This window comes from Marmota monax, unplaced genomic scaffold (assembly GCF_021218885.2).
Source record: "Marmota monax isolate L192 unplaced genomic scaffold, Marmota_monax_Labrador192_F-V1.1 WCK01_AAM20220418_F8-fsc00196, whole genome shotgun sequence".
NCBI classification, from domain to species: domain Eukaryota; kingdom Metazoa; phylum Chordata; class Mammalia; order Rodentia; family Sciuridae; genus Marmota; species Marmota monax.
The window spans coordinates 1,746,768-1,756,828 of NW_026694390.1; positions in this window are offsets into that span (position 1 = coordinate 1,746,768).

Genomic DNA, 10,061 nt, shown 5'->3' on the forward strand with positions numbered 1-10,061 from the left:
ATAGCTAGATGGGGGTACCAGGTAATTGATAGGCTCTCTCTCCAAAGTTGGCAGACCTTGCAGGTCAAGCCCACCCTTCACCCAATCCTAAACCTCTGCAGATGCAACCATGGTGCCTGTTACTCTTTAGGGACCAATGGGATTGCCCCATGGGAAAGCGGTCATGGGTCAGGTAGAAGATTCCCCCATAGAAGTTAACTTCTCTGGGGGTGTGATAGTGCACACCTATAATCTTAGCAACTTGGGAGGCTAAGGCAGAAGGATCCCAAGTTCAAAGCCAGCCTCAGCAACTAAGGGAGGCCTTGAGCAACTTACTGAGACCCTGTCTTTTTTTTTTTTAGTTGGATACAATATCATCTTTATTTTATTTATTTTTATGTGGTGCTGAAGATCGAACCCAGGGCCTCGCATGTGCTAGGCAAGTGCTCTACTGCTGAGCCACAACCCCAGTGAGATCCTGTCTTAAAATAAAACACAAAAAGGGCTGAGGAGATGGTTCAGTGGTTAAGCACCCCTGGGTTCAATCCCTGGCACCACCCCCCAAAAGTTAGCCCCTGCAGGAGAGGAGCGCACAGTTACTGAGGTCCCCAAGTTAGATATATTCCATCATTTTTGTCTTCACAACAAACAATGCAGGAGGGGAAGTGACTAGCCCAGGATGCTGCAAAGAATTGTCACTGGTGCTTCACTAGCATTCAGGCTGCCTGATGCAGGGACACTTGCCAGGGAGGGCTTGGGCCATGTAGAAACCCTTGGTGAGGAGCCAGGGCCCTTTGTGGGGAGGTACATTGGTACAGCTACTCTGGGCAGTGATTTGGGAGTTTCTGCTAAGAATTTAAAACAGCATGTGACCCCTAGCAATGTCACTAGTGAATCACTCTGGGCATGAGCAGGCCAGATCCTGCAGGGTTACCTGTGACCCAAAATTTGGCAAACAACCAAATGTTGGTGAGTTGTAGGGATAATAAAACACACTGTGGCATATTCATGCTCTACAATACCACACAGCAGGTAAAGAATTAGGTACAGTACGTCCTAATGTGGAAAACTCTCTAAGACATTTTATTGTTCCATGAAATAAAGCAGAACAACGCATATGGCAAGATACCTGTCTTAATCTATTTTCTATTCCTATAAGTTAATGCCACAGACTGGGTAATTTATAAAGAATAGAGGTATATTGGGTTGGGAGTATGACTCAGTGGTAGAACATGTGCATATGCTGATTTCAGTTCTCCACACCAGAAAATTAATTGATTAAAACAAATTAAAATAGAGGTATATTTAGCTCACTGTTCTAGAAGCCAGGAATTCTAGAAGCATGGTGCTGGCATCTGATGAGGGTCTTCTTGCTGAATCATAACATGGTGAAGTACATCACATGGTGAGACAGGGCAAGCTAGCCTAAGAGCTGGCTTTCATAACAAAACCATTCCCCAAATAACACAGTAATCCATTAATCCATGAGTGGATTAATCCACTAATGAAGGCAGGTCCTTTATGACCCAATCATCTTCCAAGGGTCCCACTTCTCAGCACTGCTGCACTGGAGTCCAAGCTCCCAACACATGAGCTTCTAGGGGACACATTTAAACCATAGTAATGCCTTTACATAAACCACAGACAAGAACCAACCTACAAGTGCACAGAAAGGAGAGTGAATGTTCTAGATGTATATACACCAAACTAACAAGGAGACAGAGAGGAGACTAGGATTGGTCAAAGGAGACTTTCACTTTAGATTTAATTTTTTTAAAGGATGCATTTAACAAATAAATTTAATACTGTGAAGAACTCCCTAAGGAACCTTCTTTGTCACTGCTAGCCCAGTGATGCAGCAGTGGGCTGGTGCTCCACGGGGCAGCCATCCTTACCTACAAGGGTGAGCACACATTGCACTTGAAGGGATCTGGCCTGGTAGTCAGGTGACTCTGGATTCTGAGGGTTGTGGGAGCTGGAGTTCATTTCCACAGGGAAACAGAGGCCCAGGTGGGGAGGCTGGCTTCTGGTGGGTTACATTGAATCAGATGGAGCCCTGGACAGACACAGGGCCAAGAGCCACGGAACTCCAGGGGGTGCTGTTCACATTCCTGATATTCCTGGTGGGGACAGGAAATTCTGGGAACATGAATGTACAGATGTGTCCCAGGGATACCTGTGAGCATCTTAGTATCTGTATCCTGAGAACTGGCTTGAGGGTAGAGCAGAGACAAAAAGCAAAAGGAACACTGTAGAACCGGTATCCTACCTCCAAGCCAGCCTAGGGTGCTGTCTGGCAGGTTGAAGTTGTGGCTGTGAAGATGAGTGGATGGGAATAACCCCAGTGGGATTTGCCAAGTTCCTACCAGATTGCTGAGGACTGAAGGATCCCAGACCCATACCAAAACCTGGATCCCAGAATATAGAATTGGAGCTTAGAACTTGGAGCCTAAAGCCTGAAACTGGGGCATGGAGCCCAGAACCCAGAACCAGGAGCTGAGGGCCTGAAGTCTAGAACCTGGAGTCAGCGATCTGGAATTGGAGACTGGAGCCCAGAACCTGGAGCCCAGGGCCTAGAACCAGAACCCCAACTTGACATCCAAAGCTTGACACTAGAACTAGCAGACTGGAACTCAGATCCCAAAGCCCAGAACCCAAAGCTTGGACCTAAGAATTCAGAACTCAGAGCCTAGAGCTCCACTCTAGAAGTAGAATTAGAGTAGATTTCAGAATGTGGAGCTAAGCTCCAGGCCAAACACATAGAACCCAGAACCTGAAGTCCAAAGCCAGACCTCAGAGCTTTAGATCTGGAACCTAACTACCAGAGTATGGGACTATCATCTGATCTCATGCTGTCTGTGCTGACCATCCTGTCCAGAACCTCACTCTCTGACCTGGACCCTGAGGTCAGCATGAAGGACATAATGTTGGAGCCACATGAGGAAGGGAGCCACAGGGAAAAGGTGAGTTCTGAGAAAAGTTCAAAGCAGCCTCAGCTTTTTTGGCCACAGACTTTGACCTTGTCCATAAATAAGTGACCAAGGCCTTGGCCAACAGGATTAATAATTATACAGGGTGCTTATCCCCTAAACAGGAATGGGGCACCCTAAGGTCAGCAATCCCAGCCCAGGGCCCAGGAGGAGCCTTGGTCTCCCCAACTGGAAAACAGAAAATGTCTCAGGGCCCTGCCTGCTCTGGGTTGGCATTGGGAAGCTCAAATTGAAATCTAGGTTCTCCTAGAGAGGACAAAGTCAAGAATGCCAGAGGAGGGACTGCTGTGTTCCCCAGAGAGAGGAGGCAGATGGTCCCTCTCTTTTATCAGCCAGCCTGCTGGTGAGAACTGTCGCCTCGACCACAGATATGGAAGGAATGTGTCCATGGCATAAGCAATGCACACTCACAACAGTATTCATGTGCAATCGTGGTGGTCTTAATCCTGGGATGAAGTGACCACTGCCCTCTTCCCATGTACAGCACTGTGTTACCCAGAGTAGGACTCAGATTTTTTTTTTTTAGTTGTTGATAGATCTTTATTTTATTTATATGTGGTGCTGAGGATGGAACCCAGTACCTCACACATGCCAGGCAAGTGCGCTCCAGCTGAGCCCCAGCCCCAGCCCCAGGGCTTGGATGAACTAATGCTCGTGAGAAGAGGCAGGAATTCTCAAACTATGTCGATGGAGAACCCTGTTGTGAGACTAGCAAGACAGAATGTTCTCGAATGTTGATTTTTCTTCCCTAGATTGTCCTCAAACTTTAGATCCTGCAGGAAACTCATATGCCACAAACTGTGAGTATTTAAAGAGCAAATTGATCTTAACAGAGATTGCAGAGTCGCTGGTCGTGCCAACTTCCACAGCCTGCTCTGTTCCTGGATGCGCACACTTGTTCTTGGGACTGTTCTCTGCCTCTGTTCATGCCATTCCTGGGAAAATCGTTTTCATTGGCGGGATGAAATTCAATATGTGTGTCAGCCTCTCACATTCGCGCTGGCCATGCTGTTGTCATTCGCTCACACCTGTTCCTACCCAAACCATGGCAGCTAGCTCCTCCCCTAGGATGGCTCTCCTAGGTCAGCGGGCCCCTGGTTGCTAAATCCACTCTGTTCTCAGATTACCTGAAGTCTCAGCAGCATTTGACCCAGCTGAGCAGCGCTTTCTCTCAAAACACGTCAACACTGGCATTTGGGGATCTGCTCTTCTGCTCTTCTCCTAATTGCTAGTTGTCCTCTTAGTCTCCTTTACTGGTTTCTCTACCTCCCTTAAATATGAGTGCACCTCTAGCCTCAGGCCTGGGCCCCTGCTGTCCTCTCTATACACATTCTCCCTGGGTGTGAGTTCCTAGGCACAGCCTGAGGCCGACAAGGTGGTCAGGAAGCCAAGTCACACTGCTCCTCCTGGGCTTTGACAAGATGCTGGGTAGTTTTTTATTATTTATTTATTTATTTATAATTTTTTATACCTTTATTTTATTTATTGATCTTTATGTGGTGCTGAGGATCGAACCCAGGGCCTCGCACGTGCTAGGCGAGCGCTCTACCACTGAGCCACAACCCCAGCCCCTATTTTTTATTTTTTATTTTTTGGTACCAGGGATTGAACCCAAGGGTGTTCAATCACTGAGCCACATCCCAGCCCTTTCTATTTTTTATTTTGATACAGGGTCTCACTAAGTTGCTCAGGGTCTTGCTGAATTGCTGAGTATGGCTTTGAACTTCTAATCCTCCTGCTTCAGCTTGCTGAGCTGCTGGGATTGCAGGCATGTGCACTATGCCTGGGTAACATGCTAGTTTTTATGCTAAGCATTTGTCAGGGGCAGGTTTTTTTTTTTAAGTTATGGGTTTTTTTAAATATTTATTTTTTAGTTATAAGTAGACATCTTCATTTTATTTTAATGTAGTGCTGAAGATCGAACCCAGTGCCTCACGTGCACTAGGTGCGCTAGGCGAGCACTCTACCACTAAGCCAGAGCCCCCAGGGGCAGGTTTTTAAAAGGAAAGCATGTGGCATGATTAACTTTGGATTCTTGAAAGGTCACTGGAGGCTTTCTTTGGAGAAAGAATTGAGGGGCAGCCAGGGCAGATGCAGGCAGAACATTTGGGAGGGCATTGCAATCCCTCAGGGAAGATGACAGTGGCTCAGTCTAGGGAGGTCACCACAGAGATGTCCAACAGTGAGAGGATCGGGGAGCTCCTAGAGAAGTAAAATTGGGAGAATAAGAGGAAGGATTGGAGGCCAAGAGGAGGAGGAGAAGCAAGCATCGAGGATGCCTTCCTGGTGTCTGGCTTCCATGGATGGGCCGAGTGCTGCACATGAAGATCGGGAACGCAAAGGAGGCCCAGGATGGGGCGAGGTTCTCAGTGTTCTCAGACCCGCAGAGCCAACTGCTCCTGCCAGAGGCCCTTCCAACACAGCCTGTACAGATGCATCTTGGCATCTTCTCCTCAAAATGGCTCCCCCTAGGTACCTCTTCCCAATGTGAGACATCCCAAGTCAGCCAGGATCTGAGTCCAAAGAGGCTCTTGGGAGGCTGTGGTCAGAGTCCTGGTGCACAGACAGAGTGGGAGCTACCATCAAAGGAATACACAGACTCTGTCACCAACCATAGGGGAGTCAGGCAGCCGGGACAGAGGGACTGAGATGAGATGCTTCAGGGCTGGATTGGAGCCACTTTCTCTGCTGATTTCAGGAGTTCTGAAAGCCACTCTGGTCAGTTCCAAAGTTCCATTGCTTTCTCTAGGGCTGAAGCAGCCCTAGGAAAATGCCTTTGGAAGTGGTGGCTGGATGTGTTCACAGCATTTGGGAATTATATCTCTTAGGATACATTTAATCAATAATTGTCTGCCCCACTAAGCCCCAAGCTCCATGATGACTGGGAATGTAGACTTCAAAGTGTAAAAAATCACAACCTTATTTTTTTTTTTTTTGAGAGAGAGAATTGTTAGTATTTATTTTTTAGTTTTTGACAGACACAACATCTTTGTTTGTATGTGGTGCTGAGGATCGAACCCGGGCCGCTACGCATGCCAGGCGAGTGCACTACCGCTTGAGCCACATCCCCAGCCCCTCATAACCTTATTTTAAAAAGAGGGGGAAGAACCCTAGTTCATCAGGAGCATTTTGGATGTGACTGCTCCTGCTCAGGGTTTGACCCAAGCAGGACAAGGGAGAACAGGTCATGTGAACAAGGGTCACTGGTTGTGCCATGCAGGGCTTCTCAGGCCCAGAGAGCCTCCAGAACCATGCTTATATAGACTTTGAGCCCAAGGATGGTGTTTGGATCTTAAATATCCTCCCGTCACTAGCCTGTGGAGCTGTTGGGGTGGTAGCAACCTCAGTAGGAAGGGCCTAAAGGAAGGAATTAGTTTACTGGGGGTGGGGTATGCCGCTGAGAGGGATATTGGGATCACAGCCCCTTCCCATTGGTTTCTTTTCTTCCTAGCTGCTGTGAGTTTGAACAGACCTCCTCTATCATGTACTCCCACCATGATGACCAGTACCACCTAGGCCCAAAGCAACAGGGCCAAGTGACCACAAACTAAAATCTCTGAAACCATGAATTAAAATAAATCTTTCCTCCTTTTCAGTTGTTTAGGTCAGGTATTTGTCCCAGCCACAGAAAACTCACAGTTGGAGAGGTAATACTGCAAGAGCTCAGTAACAAATGTATCTCAACATGATTCAGGAATGGTTACGTCTGACTTGACACCCCTTCCACTTGCACACGAACCCCAACCTTACCCGAATCACTCCCTCCAGCCTGAAAAGGTGCTATGACACACAAAATTTTACTAAGTAAATCAGAGGTCATGATGGAATGTGATAATCATTAAAAATAACATCTGGCCAGGCATGCTGGTGTGTGCCTATAGTTCCAGCCACTCAGTTGGGAGGATCACTGGAGCCCAGGAGTTCAGGGCCAATCTGGGCAACATATCCAGATCCTTTCTACAAAAAAAAAAAAAAAAAAAAGAAAAGAAAAGAAAAGAAAGATAAAAAAAGAAAGAAATTACACAGGAAAGGGCTGATCTAATAGTAAATGAGAAAAGAGTAAGATATAGTCTTATAGAAAACACGCCTGTGATCCCAATAGCTCCCAGAGGCTGAGGCAGAAGGATCATGTGAATTCAAGGCCAGCCTCAGCAATTTTGTGAGGCCCTGAGCAATTTAGCAAAACCCTGTCTCAAAATAAAAAATAAAGGGGCTGGAGTTGTGGCTCAGCGGTGGGGCACTTGCCTAGCACGTGCGAGGCCCTGGGTTCGATCTTCAGAACCACATAAAAATAAATAAAAATAAAGGCCCAGCTACAACTAAAAAATAAATATTAAAAAAAAAATAAAAAGGGCTGAGATGTGGTTCAGTGGTTAAGCACTTCCAGGTACCCCCCCCAAAAAAAAGACTGGAAAAAAAAAGGATGAAAGTAATATTCCAAAATGTTAAGGTGCTGTTTCTGAGAAGTAGGATTATTTTCCTTTTTGCTATTTTGAGAATTGAAAACAAAATTTTTCCAGTACTGGAGATTGAACCCAAGGGCATTCTACCACTGAACTACAATCCAATTCTTTTCTATTTTCTTTCTTTCTTTCTTTTATTTATTTTTTCTTAAGTGTTGAGGCAGGATCTCACTAAGTTGCCCAGGCTGGCCTCAAACATTTTATCCTCCTGCCTCAGCCTCCCCAGTAGCTGTAATAAGAGGTGTCCACTACTGTTCCTGGCTAACCTGAAGACTTCATGGTTAGCACTTCCATTCCCCAGAATCCCCCACAAACAGGCTGACTAGATGGTTTGCTGTCCAAACCAGGACACTTTCCAAAGTGAAATAGGCCCCTGGGTCAGCAGCAATAAACCAGAACATAGGCAAGTAAATCAGGCTTGCAGTCATTGTGCCCCAAACCAATTCCAGCAGAGTGGACTGGGGTGTGGCTCAGTGGCAAGGCATTTGCTAGCATTGTGCAAGGCCTGGGTTCAATTGTCTGTCAGCACTGAAAAAAAAAAAAAATCCAATCCCAGCAGCACCTCCACCTCCTCTACCCTCTGCCCCTGTGCATTCTGTGTCCTAAACTGTCATTTTGTGGTCGAGAACAGATCCAAATCTGGGCTGGCTTGTTCTCTGCTCCTGGTCACTTCACAGAAAGTTAGTGGATGACTGCTGTGCTCAGACTATCAATTAAATATTGACTAGTTAACCTAATTATCAAATGTGCAGAAATGTTCATCCTCCTTGATGGAAAAAGCCTGGGTCTGCCTTACCCTGAAGATGTTAAGTGGGACTGCCGCTCAAGGGACCCTGAGAAATCAAAGGACAGCTGGTAAGTCATGAAGAGTTGCTGGCGTGACATAGGGCAGGGCCATCCCTGTGGCTGGGGCATCTCGGTATCCTGCAGGCTCAGTGAAAGGACATGAAAGGATGAAGAAGACAACTGAAGGGGCTGTCCTAGGGGCTGTCCTAGACACTGAGATGGGTTGTGGGTCTCAACTTGCAGAAGAAACATTGCTAATTAATTGCCATTTTATAGGTGAAAAAAGTAGAGAGGTGAAGTGACCTGCCTTTGAATCCTAAGCTGAGTCAGATATTGCTTAGACCAGACGAGAAGCTGGCTTTGCCAGTCTTGGCCCATCATGGAGTAAGAACTCAACTGATGTGCTGAGGAGTGGACGGACAGACACACCCCTCACGGGCCGGCTGGGGAGTGAGGGGGATGGATTGGTGGTGAATGGATGAGCCACAAGGAGGTTGGATTGATGATGTTAGGCAGGTTACTCAGTTCCTAAGCTAGCTCTTGAGTAGAATTCACAATTGCTTGTCTTTTCGTATCTGTAATCTCATCCAAAAGCTACTTTCTTATTTGTGAATCTAGGCCCCAATTCAGACTCCACAGTCCCATAAAAGGGAAATAAGCTTCTCAAATGTTCCCTAAGACTCCTCTGTATCTCCAGAATTCCACGTAGTCCATGTACCATCATCAGACTCCCAATCCTATCATATTTTTTTCTCTTCTTCCTGCCCCCCATTACTTGGTTCTACTGCCCAAGTATCTCTAGGATGCATCCTCTCCTCTCTATATTTTCTGTTCCCACCTTAGTGCAGCCTCACATTTCTTCCCTGGACCTTTTAACTGGTCTCTCTGTTTCTAGATCTCCTCTATTTATATTATTTTGGGGGATACTGAGGATTAAAGGGGTGCTTTACCACTGAGCCACATCCCCAGCCCTTTTTAATATTTTATTTAGGGCTGGGGATGTGGCTCAAGTGGTAGCGCGCTCACCTGGCGTGCATGCGGCCCGGGTTCGATCCTCAGCACCACATACAAACAAAGACGTCGTGTCCGCCGAAAACTAAAAAAATAAAATAAATATTTAAAAAAAAAATAAAGTACTTTAAATTTAAAAAAAAATATATTTTATTTAAAGACGGGGTCTCGCTGAGTTGCTTAGGGCCTCTCTAAGTTGCTGAGGCTGGCTTTGAACTCACGATGCTCCTGCTTCAGCCTCCCAAACTGCTGCAATTACAGGCGTACACCACTGCATCCAGCTTAGATCCCCTCCTTTTTGATACATCACAACCCCATCCCAGAGAAATCAATCTAAAATGCAGATAAAGTACTTCTCAGTCTGGCCAGTGGCTTCACATTCTCACAGTCTTGAAAGAGGGGCCTATTACTGACCTAACCAACTCCATTTTGTCCTTCTCTGACCCCTTTTGCATTTTTAACACCCCCTGCCTCTGAGTCACTTTCTTCTGCAGTTATCTTGCATTCCAGGAACAACAGGCATTGTTGATAAGCATCTTTATGACTTGGGACCCAAACTACCCCCAAGCAACAGTGAGTCTCTCAGAACAGATCATTCTATGATGAGATTGTCCCTCTAAGCGGCAGCAGTGACCCCATGACAAAACCAGAACTGCCCCCCTAAGTGGGAGCCTGATTGCCTGCTCAAGCATTGATGTCCTTCTCAAAGCTTCACAGAACCAGTCCTGAGATAATGATCAACCAGTCCTGACCAACATGACCTACCCTGCCAGATATGAAACCACCATCCCCCCCACCCCACCATGCAAGTCCCCAACCCTTCCCTTTGTTC